This window comes from Chrysemys picta, chromosome 7 (genome assembly GCF_011386835.1).
Source record: "Chrysemys picta bellii isolate R12L10 chromosome 7, ASM1138683v2, whole genome shotgun sequence".
NCBI classification, from domain to species: domain Eukaryota; kingdom Metazoa; phylum Chordata; order Testudines; family Emydidae; genus Chrysemys; species Chrysemys picta.
In genome coordinates this window covers 118,823,786-118,843,797 of record NC_088797.1, presented here as the reverse complement: position 1 = coordinate 118,843,797, position 20,012 = coordinate 118,823,786, and the positions used below count along the sequence as shown (strand labels likewise).

Here is a 20,012-nt window from a genome sequence, read left to right as displayed (position 1 = left end):
GGAACCCAGTGGAGAGGAAGGGCACAGTTCCTCCCACCTTCTCCCCCCAGCCCTGGTGCAACTGGGAGAACTCTGGAGGAGCAGGGAATGACAGACTGTAGCTTGACCACTAGGCCTGCTGACTGCCAGGCAAGCCCATCCCAGGACTTTGGGGGGTGGAAGATCTGTCGAGCTGCGGTTTGCCCACTAGGCCTGCTGGCCTCCAACTAAAACCTGCTACAACACAGTAAGTGTTTGCAGGACTGGGGCTTTAAAGAGATACTCATGCTGCCTTCTAAATATTCTATCACAGCTTGTGTTCAAAGCCAATTCCATGCCATCCTTTGACTCTCTCCCCACAACACTGATCCTGCTCCAATGCCAACATGCTTAAAATGAATATAGAATAAATGTTACAAAGAAGGCTAGCACTGTTGTTGAGTCTGAACTTTTGATGAGCTTAAACTTAACCCAGACTTGATGTCTCTGTCTGAACTTTTAATCAAAGCTCTGACCTGCGAACTACTCATGACACCCCCCTCCCCTTAAGTAGCCATCTCCCCTTTTCTCTTTTTGAATTTACATTTTAACCTGTTTTATCCTGTAGAATCTTGATTGATTATACATGACCATTATGATCTGTTAATCACTTTGTTTACTTCTGTGTATAAATATTGATGCTCACTCCTAATAAACTTGCCACACTTACTCTGAAGCTTTTCAAGCTAAGGATAGTGTGAGCCCGTTGATCAACGAATTGGTGTCTGGTCTCTGACAGATTGTGAGCCCCATACCAACTCCGCACAAACTCGGGTGCTGGAGAGGTGAGTGAGGACTTGCTTTTTACCTAACAATTTGGGGGCTCGTCCGGGATTTCCTTCTGGTGCGGTGCCTCTGTCCAGTGGTCAGACCACTCATATACGAATTGGCAGGCGCCACGGGAGATTTCTCCTAGCCAATTCAATATTGAGGGGTCGTGTACTGGACAGCAGGGTAAACGCCAGTTGGAGGGCTCCTGTCAGACACCATGGGTCAAGGGACTAGCGTGCCTCTTGAGAGTCCGTTGGGGATTGTAAATAAGTTATGGAACGAAGGGAAACTCCCAGTACAGACAGGAATGTCTAGGAGGAAGTTGTACACACTGTGTGTAAGGAATTGGACTGGGTATACCGCGGTATTGGCCAACCCGGAGATGAGGTGGCCTTCGTATGGCTCTTTCGAACAGGCTGCCTTAAGAGGAGTAAGGAGCCAGATCGAAAAAGACCATCCGGGACAGTTATGTTACTGGTTTTGTTGGGACACAGCAGCAGAGCTGTGGAAATCTTTAAAAATTATGGCAGTCAGGTATTCTCCCGAGAGTGAACCCACTCCATGTTATTTCGATGAAGGGTGTAAACCACGGCGTGTTTTGACTCGTCAGTTGGTCCCCACTGCACCTGCCCCTATTCCTCCGCAGGGGGACTCTCTCCAGGGTGCAGAGGGGAATCTGCAGGACTCCAGGTCGGAATCTCTGCAGAGGGATAAGGGGGAAATGGAAGGGCACACCTCGGGAGGAGTAATTACTAGGCAAAAGATCAAGCAGATGCAGCAGGTTGCATACCCCTCCCCTGGGGACGCCCAGAGGGTCCGGTTGCATCCGCAGATACTTACACCAGGGACGAATACACCCCTGCACCACCAGCTCAGCCCGTTCCCCAGGCCTGGATCAACTACGGGCAACAGCAGCAGCTGCAGCAAACTCAGCCTCCTCAATGACAGTACCCCGGGGGCGAAGGCAAACAATGTGATGGTCTTATTTCCTTAATGTCTTTAGCCGGCTCCTTCCTCACTTTCTCCCCTCCCAGCAAAGAGCCTCGTCTAACCCTTTCAGTCCAGGGACTGCCTGTCTCCTTCCTCATTGATACTGGAGCTACTTTCTCTCTTTTAAATCATGCCCCCTCTCCCTGGCTATCCTCTGAGGTTAAAACTGCAACTGGGGTGGAGGGCAACCCACAGTCTCTGGGACTCACTTTGCCTCTAAATGTTATTTATGCTGATAAATGTTTTTCTCACCGTTTTCTTTTTTCCCCAGCTTGTCCGATCCCTTTGATGGGCCGGGATTTACTCTGTAAGCTTGAGGCTACTTTAACCTGCACTCCTGAAGGGGTAGGATTATTGATGACAGTGTTAGGAGATTCGGCCCCAACTCAGGGTAATTGGGAAACCCCCCCCTCTCTCTCCCCTGACCTCACTGACTTGCCTTTAACCCTCTGGGGAATTTCTGACACTGATGTTGGCCTGCTCCTTTCGGCAGAGCCAGTAAGGATTCAAGTGAAGCCCTCCTTAACCCCCCTGTCAGTCCCTCAATACCCCCTGTCGCTGGAAGCCCGGGAGGGCATCCGCCCCATTATCGAGGGATTCATTGCACAAAAGCTAGTCCGCCCTCAGCGCACTCCCTGTAACACCACTATACTGCCTGTCAAAAAGCCTCCTAAAAAGGACGGAGACCCTATTCGTTGGCGCTTTGTACAGGATCTACGGGTTGTTAATCAGTATGTGGTCCCTCTTCATGCAGTAGTTCCTGATCCAGCTACTATCATCAGCCAAATCCCCTGGGATGCTGAGTGGTTCACTGTTATTGACTTAAAATCAGCCTTTTTCAGCATTCCTGTGCACCCAGACTCTCAGTATCTCTTTGGTTTCACCTGGGAGGGACAAAGTTATGTCTGGCAACGACTTCCTCAAGGCTACAGAGACAGCCCCACGATTTTCAGCCAATGCCTCCGCCACGACTTGGAAGGCTTCACCAGTCCGCAGGGATCCACGTTAGTCCTATACGTAGATGACATCCTATTAGGTAATCGCGAAGAAGCTGCCCTCCGCATCGATGGTAAGGCACTTTTATTATACCTACACACCAGAGGCCACAAGGTAGACCCTAACAAGATTCAGTGGGTCTCACAGAAGGTCCGATATCTGGGCTTCCTGTTAACCCCAGAGGGAAGACAAATGGACCCAGTCCGCATAAAGACTATCCAAAACTGCCCTCTGCCAAACACCAAGAAACAACTTTGAGGTTTCTTAGGATTAATTGGCTTCTGTCGCCCCTGGTTGCCGTCCTGCGGGGAGTTAAGCAAACCGTTCCACCGACTCACTGCTAACCTTGCTCCTGACCCTTTGCAGTGGTCCCCGGACACGATCCAAGCCTTTCAGTTACTCAAGGACAGTGTGGCCTCCTCCATGTCTCTCCGCCCCCCCAATTACAGCAAACCCTTTCACCTTTTTGTCCATGAGAGGGGCGGAATTGCTAGTGGCGTCCTTACCCAGCTGAGCGGGCCCCACCATTTCCCGCTTGCTTTTTACTCTCAGCAGATCGACCCTGTCGCTCAGGGAACCCCATCCTGCACCCGGACTCTGGCAGCAGCTGCCCTGCTGATCACAAAGGCAAAGAGCCTGACCCTGGGTCATTTTACCACGGTTTGGACCTCTCATGCCTTGTCAGCCCTTCTGCGTAGGGGCACAACCCAAGTCTTTTCGGCCCATCGTCAGCATCAGCTAGAGGCCGAACTCTTAGAAGACACTAACCTAATTTTTGAAAGGTGTGGGCCCCTTAATCCAGCTACCTTGCTTCCTGACCTGCCAGTCCTCCAGGATCAGCATGACTGTGTGGAAGTAGTTTATAGCATCTTACAGATAAGGGACAACCTGTTTGACGTGCCACTGGACAACCCTGATTGCATCCTCTTCTCGGACGGAAGCTCCTTCTATGTTGATGGCAAGTGTTTCACCGGTTATGCAGTCACCTCTGAATGGGACATTCAAGAGGCCGCCTCACTGCCAGGCAACTGGGGAGCCCAAGCCGCCGAACTCTATGCCCTGGCCCGAGCTTGCCAGTTGGCCCCTGGTAAGACCGTTACCATTTTTACTGATCGCAAGTATGCTTTTGGAGTTGTGCACTGTCACAACCACCTCTGGAAGTTTCGAGGTTTCCAGACAGCTGCCGGTAAACCCATTCAGCACCTCCCCCTCATCCACAAGCTTTTGGACGCCCTCCAAGAACCCTCGGTCCTGGCTGTAGTTCACTGCTGGGCCCATACTAAAGATGATAGCCCCGTCACCCGTGGGAATGCCCTGGCTGACGCCTCCGTCAAGACGGCTGCCGTCTTACCCTTAGCCATGCCCATGTTGGCTATTGCAGCCTCCTCATTTACTCCACCGCACCCCGTACCAGTACCCGCTGCTGAACTACAGTCGTGGGAGAGCCTCGGAGCCACTCTGGTCAAAGGAACCTGGCTTATGCCGGATGGCCGAGCCTGCCTCCCTCGCTCCACATACCCCGTGGCAGTTCGCTGGCACCATGATAAGGGGGGTCACTACGGCACGCACGCCCTTGTGGACACCATCGCTCGCTTTTGGTATGCTCCAGGCATTCAACCCTACTGCCTGTCAATAGTGAAAGCATGCAGCACATGTCAGCGTAATGGACCTGCTCCGCCTCTTAAAAAAATTAAGGGTGGAAGACCTCCGCCTGCTGCTCCATTTCAACATCTTCAAATTGACTTTGCAGATATGCCAAAGGCTTTTGGGAAAAAGCACCTCCTTGTTTTGGTTTGCCCTCTGACTTCCTGGGTCGAAGCTTTTCCTACTGCTAATTGTACTGCTGCCACAGTGGCGAAGATTCTCCTCAGAGACATTGTACCCCGTTTTGGCATCCCTCTCGTGCTTGACTCAGATCGCGGACCTCACTTTACTGGTCATGTCCTTGGCTGTTTAGAACAAGGACTGGGCATTTCACACTCCTTTCATACACCCTACCAACCCCAGTCTAGCGGGAAAGTTGAACGTATGAATAGGGAGCTTAAGTTTACATTGGCTAAATACTGTCAGGAAACAGGGTTAAAGTGGCCTCAGGTACTTCCCTTGGTCCTGTTTCACCTTCGTACTCGCCCAACCCGTGTATTGGGATTATCCCCCTTTGAACTGCTCTATGGACACCCCCCTTTCAAAGGCGGGGCGCTACCACGTGCTGATGTTTCACTATTGGGAGGGGATCATATGACCGCGTGCCAGTTTCTCTCCCTACAGGCTCGCCTCCGTACCCTTTGGAAAGCCTCGCAGTTTTCCCAGACCGTGCCGCTGGAAGAACAGATCCACCCGTTCCAACCAGGGGACTTCGTCTGGGCCAAAAAGTTCGTTCGTGGCGACACCCTCCAGCCGAGGTTTACTGGACCCCACCAGGTTCTTTTAACAACCCAGACTGCAGTGTTCCTGGAAGGACGCAAATCCTGGATCCACCACTCCCACGTCAAGCCAGCCGTAGTGGACCACAGTGACGGACCAGCAGCTCTTGCCACCACTGAGGACACTGCCTCCGACCAGTGGACCAGCTTACCTCTTTCAGACATCAGACTTAAATTGACTTGGCAAAAATGAGAGGACCTTTTATTCTGACAACTGTATGTTTTTTATTATGCCTTTTTAGTTTATTTTCTGCTTATGAAGATAATGCTTTTATTAGATATTCCCACGAGGTTAAAACTCGTATTTTAGGAAATAGAAGTAATTGCTGGGTATGTACTCAATTTCCAGTAAATGCAGAACAGGGACTCCCCTTCACACCCATTCCCCTGACCACTGCTAATATGACTTGGATGCCACCGGCTAGAGTAAAAGATCCAGTCCAACACAATCTTACATGGGACAAAACAGGAGTGCCAATTAACAGATATCTCAGGGTAACCAATCAGACAGGATCACTGTGTTTTGTTAAAGAAAAGGGGTCAACTTTTGTGGGAACAAGTAAATGCAACATGTATTTTAATGGCACCGCCTTTAGTAAAAATCTTGGCTTCAAGCCTTGCGCATCCCACTTATCCCATATGTGGATCCCTCACCCCGATCCAACTTTTTCATGGGTGGGCAGGCCTTCAGAGTCAGCTTTTAAGAAGCCCTGCTCAGATCACGAGAGTGTCCAACTAATTGCTAAGGGACATACGATTGCCTTCTACAACTGCTCAAGCAGTACTACACTGCCCTTTGAAAACACCACTACCAAATTGTGCCTCTGCAGTTCGCACAACGACCCCTCTGCGTTACCAGCGGAACAGTGGTCCAACGGGTGGTGGGTTACCTCCTACTTTGAGAAATGGAATACCCGAAACGCATTGTATGGAACATACTGGGTGTGCGGGCCCAAAGCTTATTACTTTCTCTCCCCTGATTGGGCAGGGTCATGTTATTTAGCGTGGCTAACACCGCCTTCTCGCATCTCCCTCACTCCCCCTCATTTTTCCCACGTTCGTAACATCCGTGAAACCTTCAGAGATATTAATATCCGTGATGGTTTGTCGTGGCAGCGGTGGGCTGGTCTCATTAGCTTGAGGGGTGGTGTCATCCGTCTACAGGGACTACTAGAATCTTTAACCAATGAAACTGCGACCCTATTTGAGAATCAGGCCGGGGAAATGTCCCAGCTGCGCCAGTTAGCTTTGCAAAACCGAATGGCTTTAGACATAATGTTAGCAGCCCAGGGAGGAACTTGCGCCCTCATAAATGAAGAATGCTGTGTTTTTGTAAATGACACCTACTCTGACACTTTTCAATGTACCAAACATCTAAGGGAAATGGCTAAGAACTACTCCTCTGGCCAGCCACCTTATGATTGGTGGGGAGCCTTATGGAATTGGCTGCCTGGATTTGGGTGGGTTAAAAAACTCTTGGTGGGTATTGTTGGGGCCATAGTAATCCTTATAATACTGTGTTGCTGTATTCAGTGTGTCCCCTCCCTCATAGGCTCATGTGGGTCAGTTTATTCTTTTCCTACTTCAGCCAAGGGCCTTACTCTCTTCGAGTTGGCCCAGGCTGAAATTGCCAAGTGGCCCTTGGCTCCTTAAAATGGGGTGTAGCTTTTGGTAAATAGTTATCCCAAAGCTACAAATGGAGGAATGTTGAGTCTGAACTTTTGATGAGCTTAAACTTAACCCAGACTTGATGTCTCTGTCTGAACTTTTAATCAAAGCTCTGACCTGCGAACTACTCATGACACCCCCCTCCCCTTAAGTAGCCATCTCCCCTTTTCTCTTTTTGAATTTACATTTTAACCTGTTTTATCCTGTAGAATCTTGATTGATTATACATGACCATTATGATCTGTTAATCACTTTGTTTACTTCTGTGTATAAATATTGATGCTCACTCCTAATAAACTTGCCACACTTACTCTGAAGCTTTTCAAGCTAAGGATAGTGTGAGCCCGTTGATCAACGAATTGGTGTCTGGTCTCTGACAGATTGTGAGCCCCATACCAACTCCGCACAAACTCGGGTGCTGGAGAGGTGAGTGAGGACTTGCTTTTTACCTAACACTGTGAATGCTGTACAAAAACCAATAACCTCATGACCTTCTACTGCGCAAATCTTATTCACATTTTATCATCTCCTCCTGTGTTCTTGTCAGGTTTTATCCAGTCAAAGCTAAGAACATTGGGATGAAATCCAGCTCCATTGAAGTCAACAGCAAAACTCCCATTGACTTCAATGGAGCCAGGATTTCACCCTTGGTGTTTTATTCATCTGCAAAGCACCATAAACCTCTATGGCTATGTATAAGTGATAATCTAATAGCTATAAATCCTCCGTGACCAATTTTGAATTCATACATCTATCTCAATTAACATAGCTCTGCAACATTTGTCTTATATAATGTATTTAATTAAAGTCATTACATAAACCATGTATTATTTGTAACCTGGACAAGGTAGCTCAAAGACATTGCAATATATGTAACATTATGTAATAGACATGCAGGATAAAGAATCAAATATGCAAGATCACACAAACTCTGCTAAGAACAGAACAGTCAAGCCACTAGACAGGATCTTGAGTAACAGCTGCAAGTAGCAACAAGAAGCAGTAGGGCTGGAACTAGGGGTGCTGCCGTACCCCCTGGCTTGAAGTAGTAATAACATACACCAAGTATTGGTTTCCATCATCAGCACCCCTAGCAAAAAGTGATTTTCAAATACCAAGAAATAGAAAAGGTGTTTTGTGCTAAATGCCTTTCATGATATGCTCCAGATTTCAGCCAGTGATACCATAGACGATCACTTCAATGCAGATTGATCCTTCCAAAACTAATAAATATTTCTTATCAAAGACAATGCCTCAATGAGAACATGCATAAACTGGCAGGAGAAACTTATCTCCTTACAATTCTTAATTTGCAAATCATCCTCCTCCATTAAATTTAGGTGACACATAATTTCTCTATCAGTCCCTTTCATATTCTCTTTTCAGTTTGATCAAAAATATTAAACAGTCTCACAGACCGTAGCTTTTTATTTTAAACTTTATGACCTTAAAAGCATGTTGATATTAAACTTTTTACTAAAACATACATACACAATGGCATATCTGTACTGACTAATTCCAACCTTTTCATCTAAAGCATAGTCATCATTAACAAACAGATAAATATCTGTGATACACAAGTATATTTAACACCCAATCCTGCTATATGTATGTTCTTAAGTTATGCAATTGCAGAAGTGTTTACAGGATAGGGGTTTTGGATTGCAACTTTCTTGAAGCTAATATGGATTTATAAAGTATTTTACTACTCTGAAGGGAGAGCTCAGGAAAATTCACTTACCTTATATCCCTTTACTGAGTATTACTGAAGACATGATAAAAATGGTCATTAATTATAACTTAACTCATTCATTACATTCAACACAAATATTAACATAGATCTGTGTGCTTAAATTTAGGCACCTATATCCATGTGGATAGACCTAAAAAAGTGGCCTAATTTTCAGAGATGTTGAAAACTCAGATTTCCCATTTACTTCAAAGTACACCTCTACCCCGATATAACGCTGTCCTTGGGAGCCAAAAAATCTTACTGCGTTATAGGTGAAATCGCGTTATATCGAACTTGCTTTGATCTGCCAGAGTGTGCAGCCCCGCCCCCCCCCTCCCCCGGAGCACTGCTTTACTGCGTTATATCCGAATTCCTGTTATATCGGGTCACGTTATATCGGGGTAGAGCTATAGTGAAAATTTTGGACTCTCTTCTAGAGAAACAATACTCATTTTACATGAAATGGGATAATATAAGAAACCTCTCAAAAAAATCTGTATTTATAAACACTGCATGGTGACATAGTTTTTATGGATCAGATTCTGATCTCATTTATACTAGTATAAATTGGAATGGCTCCACTGATTTCAATGCAATCATTTCAAATGTATAGGTGCGTAAGATCAAAACCTGGCCCTCCGGCCTTTAAAAGAAAAAACACTCAAGTCTAACATCAAATATTGCACCATACAGGATAAGACAAGTATTTCTTTTGGAAGGATACTCAGATTACTACAGTTAGATCATATACCACATTTAGAAGAGAGACAATTATTTCAACATCACAGTTAATAAACTAGGTTGGTGAACATTTAACTATATTTATGCTTTTTCAGATCATGCAACATATTTTAAACTAAATCAAATTATTTTTTCTTCTTTGTGAAAGAGCTTTTTTTTTCCCCTCAGACATATTAGATGAAATTTCATAGCAAGAGCGACATGCAGAATACCAGCAAAAGTTGTAGTATTAGATGAAAGAAAGCAGGCAAAGAAGCTCGGAATGCAACAAAATGCTGAACAAAGATAAATCTGGCTATTTCAAATCATTGCGCTCCTTTTCAAGCCAACAGCAGTACTGGGAAAGGAAAGCCTCTGATTTTTTCAAAGCCTGATCAGAGTCTGACTATCCAACTTTGCTTCTAATCATCTCGTCTATTTTTAGGAAATCTTTCATTCCCCATTTTTATGACTCTCTCCCCCAAGTTCCAGTCACTGAAGCCACTTGAGTCACTGATTTAGTAGGTTTCAGAGTGGTAGTCGTGTTAGTCTGTATCAGCAAAAACAATGAGGAGTCCTTGTGGCACCTCAGAGACTAACAAATTTATTTGGGCATAAACTTTCGTGGGCTAAAACCCACTTCATTAGATGCACGGAGTGGAAAACACAATAGGCAGGTATAAATACACAGCACATGAAAAGATGGGAGTTGCCTTACCAAATGGGGGGTCAGTGCTAACAAGCCAATTCAATTAAGGTGGAAGTGGCCTATTCTCAACAGTTGACAAAAAGGAGTGACTACCAAGGGAGGGAAAAATCACTTTTGTAGTGCTAATGAGGCCAATGTAATCAAGGTGGCCCATTTCAAATAGTTGATAAAAAGGTGTGAGTATCAGCAGAAGGAAATTAGTTTTTGTAGTGACCCATCCACTCCCAGTCTTTATTCAGGCCTAATTTGATGGTGTCCAGTTTGCAAATTAATTCCAGTTCTGCAGTTTCATGTTGGAGTCTGTTTTGGAAGTGTTTTTTGTTGAAGAATTGCCACTTTTAAGTCTGTTATTGAGTGTCCAGGGAGACTGAAGTGTTCTCCTACTGGTTTTTGAATGTCAGGATTCCTGATGTCAGATTTGTGTCCATTTATTCTTTTGCGTAGAGACTGTCCCGTTTAGCCAATGTACATGGCAGCAGGGCATTGCTGGCACATGATGGCATATATCACCGGGGCGGCTCTAGCTTTTTTGCCGCCCCAAGCACGGCAGGCAGGCGGCTTTCAGCGGCATGCCTGCAGGAGGTCCGCCAGTCCCGTGGATTCGGCGGCATGCCTGCAGGAGGTCCGCCCGTCCCACAGCTTCGGCGTACCTGCCGCCGAATTGCCGCCGAATCCGCAGGACCAGCGGACCTCCCACAGGCGTGCCGCCGAAGGCTGCCTGACTGCCGCCCTTGCAGGGACTGACAGGGCGCCCCCCGCGGCTTGCCGCCCCAGGCACGCGCTTAGAGCGGGGCCTGGAGCCGCCGCTGTATATCACATTGGTAGATGTGCAGGTGAACAAACCCCTGATGGTGTGGCTGATGTGTCCCTTGAATAGATATACGGACAGAGTTGGCAATGGGGTTTGTTGCAGGGATTGGTTCCTGGGTTAGTGTTTTTGTTGTGTGGTGTGTGGTTGCTGGTGAGTATTTGCTTCAGGTTGGGGGGCTGTCTGTAAGCAAGGACTGGCCTGTCTCCCAAGGTCTGTGAGACTGAGGGATCGTCCTTCAGGATAGGCTGTAGATCCTTGATGATGCACTGGAGAGGTTTTAGTTGGGGGCTGTAGGTGATGGCTAGTGGCATTCTGTTACTTTATTTGTTGGGCCTGTCCTGTAGTAGGTGACATCTGGGTATCCTTCTGGCTCTGTCAATCTGTTTCTTCACTTTACCAGGTGGGTATTGTAGTTTTAAGAATGCTTGGTAGAGATCCTGTAGGTGTTTGTCTCTGTCTGAGGGATTGAAGTAAATGCGGTTGTATCTTAGAGCTTGGCTGTAGACAATGGATCATGTGATGTGGTCTGAATGAAAGCTGGAGGTATGTAGGTAAGTATAGCGGTCAGTAGGTTTCCAGTATAGGGTGGTGTTTATTTGACCATCGCTTATTTGCACTGTAGTGTCCAGGAAGTAGATCTCTTGTGTGGACTGGTCTAGGCTAAGGTTAATGACGGGGTGGAAATTGTTGAAATCCTTGTGGAATTCCTCAAGGGCCTCCTTCCCATGGGTCCAGATGATGAAGATGTCATCAATGTAGTGCCAGTAGAGTAGTTGTTAATTTACTACAGTAAGTAGTGAGGTGGCACAGGAACAAAAATGTGTTTTGACTCTCAACTGAGTGATGCCAAGCTAATGGCTGGCTGGAAGTAAAGGGTCTAGTGCATACAGTGATGCATAAAAAGGAAGTGTGGCCTAATAGCTAGAGCATGAAACTGAGAGTCAGGAGTTATGAGGTCTATTCCTGGCTCTCTCACTAATTCATATTGTGACCACTGGCAAGTCACTTAACCTCTGTATGCCTGGTTTACCACTGCTGAGAAAATAATGGCTTTTGTAAAGCATTCTATAATGCTCCTGTGAAGGTTGCTACACAATTGGGAAGTATTATTATGATTAATTATTACCTCTTGTGATGAATCCCAGCAGGGGTCAGCAACGTGTCCGTACATGGACACAAGTGTCTGTGGTAAAAATTTTGAGGTCCGCGGTAATTTTTCAAAAAATGTTGAATGACTGAATAACATAACCCCCACAATATCCGTCACTAAGTACAGTAATTTTGTCAAGTGTCTGTCACGCAACATGGTGGTGCTGACCCCTGCATCCCAGCGGTACACAGCATTGTGGGGCACCTTGCTACCACCTGTCCTTAGCGTGAGGAAGCTTTGGTTGAGCCTGCCGAGGCCAGCTTGCCATGGGCAACACAAGTATTCACCTCTTAGCCTATACAGGCTCCCTTGTCACTCTGCCTATTAGCCATAGGCACACTCCAACCCCCAAACCCTTCAAGTAACGCCCTGGAGTGCTCGTCCCTTCTCCATGGGACACCCACAGTGTTTACTGATTTACTGCTCCCAAATGATTAGTATGCTCCAGCTTACCAGTTACATCTCAGATCACCACTCCACTTAACACACAGCACTTAGATAAGTTTATAGTGAAAACAAGTAAAAGTTTATTAAATAAAGTATAGAGATGCAAACGATAGCAAGCAGAAATGTTGGAAACAACTGGTTATATATAAAATAAAATCATAACATGCATTCTAGAGGATAGACTGAGTTAACAAGATACTCTCATCGGTAATAAAGTATTGTTCACCCATGCTTTTCAATGAGGCAGACTGTGATCCCTTTTTCATGAGACAAGCCATGTCCCCTAAGTGAAGGATACTTTGCCTCTCCTTGCATTCTCCTCATGTACCATGTATTCTCCTTCTTTGATCTTAGTCAAAAACAAGGTACCCTCCTGCTACATATGCCTGCCAATAGATTTTGTGATCTTGCAATTGATTTTGCAATCTTGATTAGCTGGTGGCTCAGGATGCAAATAGACTAACATTATGAAGCACCAAATACACAATGAGCAGGCATAGATAAGCATCTACCTCCTCCTGCCTGAAGAGAGCCTGGCTGAAGCCCATCACCTCCGGTGACCTGCCTTTAACATTAAGGCTTTAAGAACAAAATTTCCAGTGTAAATACATAGCTTCTTAAATGTTATCCATGCAATAGTTTGCCGTGATTATGATAACCAGTGGGCTACTGGCTTTCAATAGAGCCACCGTTTGGTGAATTATTGTCCATAAACTTCACCCAGAGAGTCCTGTAAAACTCTATGCTTCCCTGTGCCCTCTGCCAATTGGCACAAATAAGTTCCTGGGTTACACCATTAAAGTGGAGAAATACTTACTTTCTAGGGTGTGGTCATGTCTAATTAATGCTTGTTTGTAAAAGCCTTCAGGATAGTTGGATGAAATTTTCTATAAAAGAGAAGTATGCAATACATTGACAAATGTTTAACAAAACACACACCATCATCATTAGAGGATATTGCTACTCCGGATGATAGGGAACACTACCCAAAAGACATGAGCAGGGTTGGGTTGCTTTAAACTAATCATACATTTTCACTTGTTTGTCAATTCAAAGCCATGGATTTTGTGTGCAACACCTTTTTCCCTACAGTTGTGGGTACTCCAGGTAAATTCTAGACTTATTTCTATTAATCCAGCATCTTTCCTTCAGGCATTACACTTTAGTGCATTCCAACCAGTTTACTTATGCAACATGTGCTCATTACTTGATGGATACAGTAAGCTATAATTTGGTTTAGTTTGGGACAAAATTTAAAAAAACCCACACACCCCTGCTCTCTTCTATAGCCTTTTAATGATAAATCCAGCACTAGTTTTGAGATTCATAACCTAGAACAATGACTACTGATACCCAGACAGTATCCTGTCACAGGACACAATAAAGATACTGCTGGGAAAAGGAACTATGCTGTATGTAAACTCTAGATGCAAAAGGCATTGTAAAAAGGAAGAACACACCAGCTCCAAGTCCATTATTACCTAGGACTTTTCTGTCCTTATCTGTTTGGTTTAATTAAGCAGAGCAACATCACACTGTGTTTTGCTGTCCTATGCCAAACAGCCTGTCATCTCTGCATATCCCCCCTTACATCAGCAGCTGACCCGAGCACTTCCTTTTATAGGCCTTTTCTTCCTGTTGACTGGTTTGCAAGCGAACAATGGTGTCATTATTTTAGCAGCCTCCCTTGTAGCAACGTAATTAAGGTTGTCTCACTGTGTCGAAGCTACTATTTGAAGTGATAAGTACATAAGGTCACAAGATTTGGATTGGAGCTGACTGAAAACATTTCTAGAAAAGTTCACACAGAATTGTTGACCAACTGGTATGGTAATGGGGACCTCATAGTCTCATGATTTTTTCCAGCATTCAAAATTTCACACTGAAATACCATGGCAGCCATTACCACACTGGTGAATTCTGAAACACCACCATATCGTCGACCCAGCCTAATCAGGACCGAGGCTATGTCTATACCTGGAGCTGGAGGTATAATGGCTTATGCTAGCTGTCATCAGTATAGTGTGATAAAATAGCATAGCTATGGTAGCAGTGAGCAGCAGCACAGAGCGTCTGACCTGAGTATGTACCGACGGGGTCTGGGTGACTTTGTAGTCGAGGCAGCTAGCGCATACAGCTGCTCATCACTGCCCATGCTACCTCAGTGACACTACTATTTTTATCACACTAGCTCTCATCAAGCTAGTGTGAGTACCTTCTTCAAGCTGGGAGTCAGATCCTGAGCACCAGGTGTAGACATAGCCTAAGGGTACGTCTACACTACCCGCCCGAATCAGCGGGTAGCGATCGATCTATCGGGGATCGATTTATCGTGTGTAGTGTAGACACGATAAATCGTTCCCCGATCGCTCTCCCGTCGACTGCTGAACTTCAGCAGTGCGAGAGGCGGAAGCAAAGTCGACGGGGGAGCTGCGGCCGTCGATCCCGCACCGCGAGGACCCGAAGTAAGCAATTTTAATTCAATCTAAGATACGTCAACTTCAGCTACGCTATTCTTGTAGAGTAGACCAGGGGTCTGTGTCAAGCAGTCCTGGGTTGTATGCCCATAACAGGTATTTTACTGTTTTGGTTCCGTTTTCTTAATACTTTTCCTGGCCCATTTCCAGGGAGGAACATTGTCTGCCAACTTATTTCTGTCACTTATGAGGAATACATTTCTTCATAGCTATGAATGATTTATGACTCATCAGGGCCACGTATTATGTGAACAATAAAGGATAGTGTCCTTCCAAAATGTGTGACACCCATGAGGTTGTTTAAAGTGAAGGGGTTGTTTACTAAAATATCTGGGTGTAACCCAGAAGGAATGTCAATGCTCTTGCAAGCAAATGTGAATCTGGTTCCTTTGGAAAACTGACAAAAAATAGCAGTATGAATTTCATGGCTCTCTAGCATGGTGATGGCCCTTAGCCCTGTAGGGATAGCTCATGGACCTCAAAGCATCTGCAGAAGATTGAAGTGTTCACCAGGAAGGCCGAACCTTCTAACGTACCCTGGGTAGAGCATGCCATGTGAAAGCATGGCTTCCACAAGTCCATACCACCAGTGCATCCCTGTCTGCAGCTTACTCCAAACTCTCCTCCAAGGCAGTGTGAATGCATAGAAATGAATGCCGAAAACTACTGATTTGCCCACTTCTCTTCTACAGTTCTGCACCATTTACACCCAACTATATCCCCATGCCCCGAGGAGCTCCAGCCATGCATAGTTTATATGGAAGATTTTCCAAGGGGTTGGCGAAAAGATGGATATTACTCCGCTTAAGAAGGCCTCTTTTTCCGTGGATAGATTTGTGAACAGTGGGTTTTCCTACTCATGCTATAAGCTTTTGGAAAAAAAGTCAGCATTGCACATGTGCAGTACAATATTTCCACTAAATTCAGTTATCGTGCAGGACTGCTTACTGCAGAATAATATAATTTACTCAGAGGAGTGAGAGAAGTCTCACAGCCACTAAAAAGACTTGCATGAGAAGTAAGAATTATTCATGTAAGCAATGGTGCAGAACTGGGAATTAGTTACGTAAGTGTAGTTTTGCAATGCTGGAGTTTTAATCCTGGAGCTAAATAGGTATGTATGTTTTGACTACACAGCTGTAGAAGTAGAATGTTCAAGCATTTATAACTTTTTAATTTGTAAATGGTAATTTTCCAAACTTAGTTTATCCACACAAAAAAAGAAACAGTGCTCATTAAGGCCTAATTACACTCTGTAGTGTATAGGATACCCTTTTAAATAGCCTGGGAGTCCACAATTGGCCTCCCGGTCTTTTGTATGTTTACAAAGATTTTAAAACCCAACAGAACCTAAGTATTATTCATATGATGATGTAATTTCTACTACCCAGTGGAAATCTAACTCTATGACCTCAAAAGCCAAACTACAAACAATCTGTGGCCTTAATTTAGGCACGCTGAGCACTTAAGCATATATCATAGTTAAGTGCTTAGCTGAATAAGGATGGATTTAAGCACATACTTGAAAGTAAACGTATGCTTATATCCTTTGCTGAATTGGGGCCTATAAGGGGATAAGTATCTTGCTATACATCTGACACACTTTATAGGACATACAACCAGGGCACACTGAGTAAGCAGAAAATGAAACAACAAATGGGCCCCAACAATGCTCTCTGTAGTACTTATCTAAGCATAATTGTGCTTTCCCTTGTTTTATAAATTTTACTCTGTTACAATATATCACTGGGAGGTACTTGTTATTTGGGACAGTTACTGGATGGTGCAGCAAGAGAGGAAAAAGTTAATGGATTTTCAAGGACAACTAGTAGAGCAATAGATAACTGCCTGGATACCAGGCTATGGGCACAGACACGACAGTAATTCTGTACCATTCAACAAATGATGGATTTACGATGAACTGTGAATTCATAATGACTACGAGTTAGGAGGTGGTGTTAGAAATATGCCTGTGGAATTCCATAGTGTGGAGTTCCATAAAAGGTTTTAAATAATATGAGACTGGGATGGACTCCTGGCTCCAAAACAAGCTTAGTTAAAAACCTTTCCACTGTATCACAGCATATTCCAACATGCCTCATATGTAATAGAGAGAGTCCGACAAGTACTGAGAGAGCAAGTAAAAGCTGAACTGAACTGATTGGTAAATTGGATATTATTGTGTGAATTCAGGTATCATCTTGGAATAGCTACCATCGCTACCATAATAAAAGCAAATGAGTTAAGGGTTTGTATAGATTCAAGAGATTTGAATGAAGTCCTCAAATATTTGCACTACCCCATGAGAACAGCTGAGGAAGTCACATCTAAACCTCAAGACACCAACGTGTTTGCATCTCCGGATTCAAGCCAAGGGTTGTGTCAGCACTGACTTCAAACAGGCCAGGTTTTCACACTACACTAACTCCCCTTTTTGTCAATACACTTAAGTATCTTCCTTTTAGGATGGCCTCAGCACTTGAGGTGGACCTAAGCATCAAATCCTGGATCTTCGGAGACCTGGCTGGGATGGATATAATTATAGATGATCTGCTGATTTGTGATGGGAATGATCAACAACACAATTAGGAGTTGTGTTGTGTTCTGTGACACCAAACGAAAGGACCTGACACTGAATGGAATCAAAATACCAGATTGACCTGAATGAAGTCAGTTATGTGGGGACACACTTAGAGTATGTCTACATTTACCATGGATTGACACTGTGGCGATTGATCCACCGGGGGTCGATTTAGCGGGTCTATTGAAGACCCGCTAAATCGACTGCAGATCACTGTCCCATCAACTCCAGTACTCCACCAGAATGAGAAGCATAAGGTAAGTCGATGGGAGTTTCTCCCGTCAACCCAGTGCAATGTAGACACCGCAATAAGTTGACCTAAGCTACGTCGACTCCAGCCAAGTGAATAACGTAGCTGGAATTGCATAACTTAGGTCGACTTAACCCCGTAGTGTAGACCTGTCCTTGGTGACAACAGAGTTCAAGTGAACACACCAAGAAACAAAAACAAAACAAGCTCATAAGCAAATGTACAGATGGAAATGCCCTGAAATAAGGAAGCTTTACTAACACATCTCAGCAAATTCATTGCTAATTTATCCCAAGTGCACCACTTAGAGTATTATTTATTGTTTTATTACAGTAATGCCTAAAGGACTCAACTGAGCTCAAGTCTCATAGTGCTAGGAGCTGCACAATTACCTAGTAAAGAGCTCCCAATCTAAACAGGCAAGACAGACAGAGGGTGAGAAGGAAAACTGAGGATCAGAATGCTGATGTGACTTTCCTGTGTGCAGCTGGTGATCAGCACAGCTAGGAATAAAACCTGAATCTCATTACTCCCAGGCCGGTGCTATTACCCATTACCCTACGCTCCCTGTCCTAGAAGGCTGCTTGAAGATATTCCAGTCCCATTGTGCACAGGGAAGGGGAAAAAGAAAAGTCTTGGAGAATTGAAAAAAATTGTGTCACAGCACCACCTTTACTAACATATTTTTAAATTAACAAAGAGACTAAGATCTCAGCTGATACAAGATCACATGAGTTGCTGGCTGCCCTTCTGCAAATGATCTGATGGTGGCATAAGCTTCTACTTCACTGACTGAATCACCACAGAACAGGATGATAAAGAAAAGATAGTAATGGGATCTGATTGCAAATGGTTTCGTAAATGTTTTTATGGGCAGAAAACAGTAGAAGCAGAGATCATAAAACTTTGGAAGCTATGTTAATAGAAACCTTTGTGCAAATCACTGGGTAAATTTCATCAAATAACAGTGACATTGCAAAAGCATTTGTTAAACACAATATACAGGCCTGGAAAGACGTTTATTATTGCAGGGATGCTTTCAAAGGTGCCTATAAATAGTGAATGCAAGATGCTGCAGAACAGGAGGATGCTGTCAGTTGGCACACCTGGCCTACAGCGCCCCCTTCTGCCTTAGTGTTACTTTATAGCACCCTGCTTCAGTTCCCTTCTTTGTGCTCCTTTAATAAACTCCCCGCAGGCTTTATTTTTGTCCAATAACGCCCCTCCTGTTTCTCCCAGAGTCTAATTTATTGGCATAAAACACAAAACAAAGCTCAGTCCCTGTCCTCTCTTCTCCCACCTCAAGTCTGCTCTGCAGCTCTTCTCTGCCTTGGCAGGCCACCCTCAGGAAGTTTTTCCTACTTCCCTGGAGTCTGCTCCTCCTGGCCCTCAGCCTTCTTCAGCCCTCTCTCTTTCACACCCAAATCCCTTCCCTTACCTCGCTGAGCTGAGAGAGAAGTCCACAGGTAGCAACTTTTTGAAGCCTGCAGGGATCTCTCTCAGTGTCTGCACCTTTCTGCCGTATTCCCTCTTTCATAAGGCCCAGGTGCCTCCCCTTAAGTCTCAATTGGACAGCATGTAAACAGTCCAGCTTCTTCTTAAAGGAGCTAGTCATCCTGTGATAGATGTATATACAACGCAAAGATTACCCCATTCCCAAAACAACATTAGCCCAAGCTCAACTGAGAAACACAGAATGACTTAATCTTACAAGAGCTTGAAAGACTAGTTCAAAATGAAACTAATGTAAAAGCACAGATACCTCCAACCACCAAATCCTGTTGGGATTATCAAGATGAAATTGCTGCACGTGATGGAATCATGTTTTAATATCACACAGCCTGAGCTCAGAAATGCAACGCATAATCCACAGTGGGTGTTGGGATGTGTAAGAACAGATCCCAAGACGTCCTGGTCTACCCAGTTTTCAATGTTGTCATCAAATATAATGCAGCCAGGGGTGATAATCTGCAATAAATACTGGAAATAGAATGTTCAAGAAACATCGAGATTCCTGATCACCCTTGGAAGGAATGAGGTTTTGGAAGGAATGAGGGGCTCTGGGAGCAGGATGACTTTCTACCCTGTAACACATTGCCCAGCAGACCCGCTATGTTCTCATCCTGCAGAGAGTTAATGCAATTTAGCATTACTAAGCAGCTGTCGGGGGAACCCAACTATGGCAGCATGGCTCCGGAAGCAATGGAACTATGGAGCGATGCTACTAGGTAAGGAGTCTAGGCAAGAAGCCTGTTTCAGCAAAGAGCGA

At 44.8% G+C, this 20,012-nt stretch overlaps 1 long non-coding RNA gene across 1 annotated transcript in view; it reads right to left on the bottom strand.

Annotated features, from left to right (window-relative positions):
* LOC122174183 (uncharacterized) overlaps positions 1 to 20,012 on the bottom strand; it is a 35,635-nt gene that overhangs the window by 8,609 nt on the left and 7,014 nt on the right. The gene's annotated exons all lie outside the window — the stretch shown is intronic.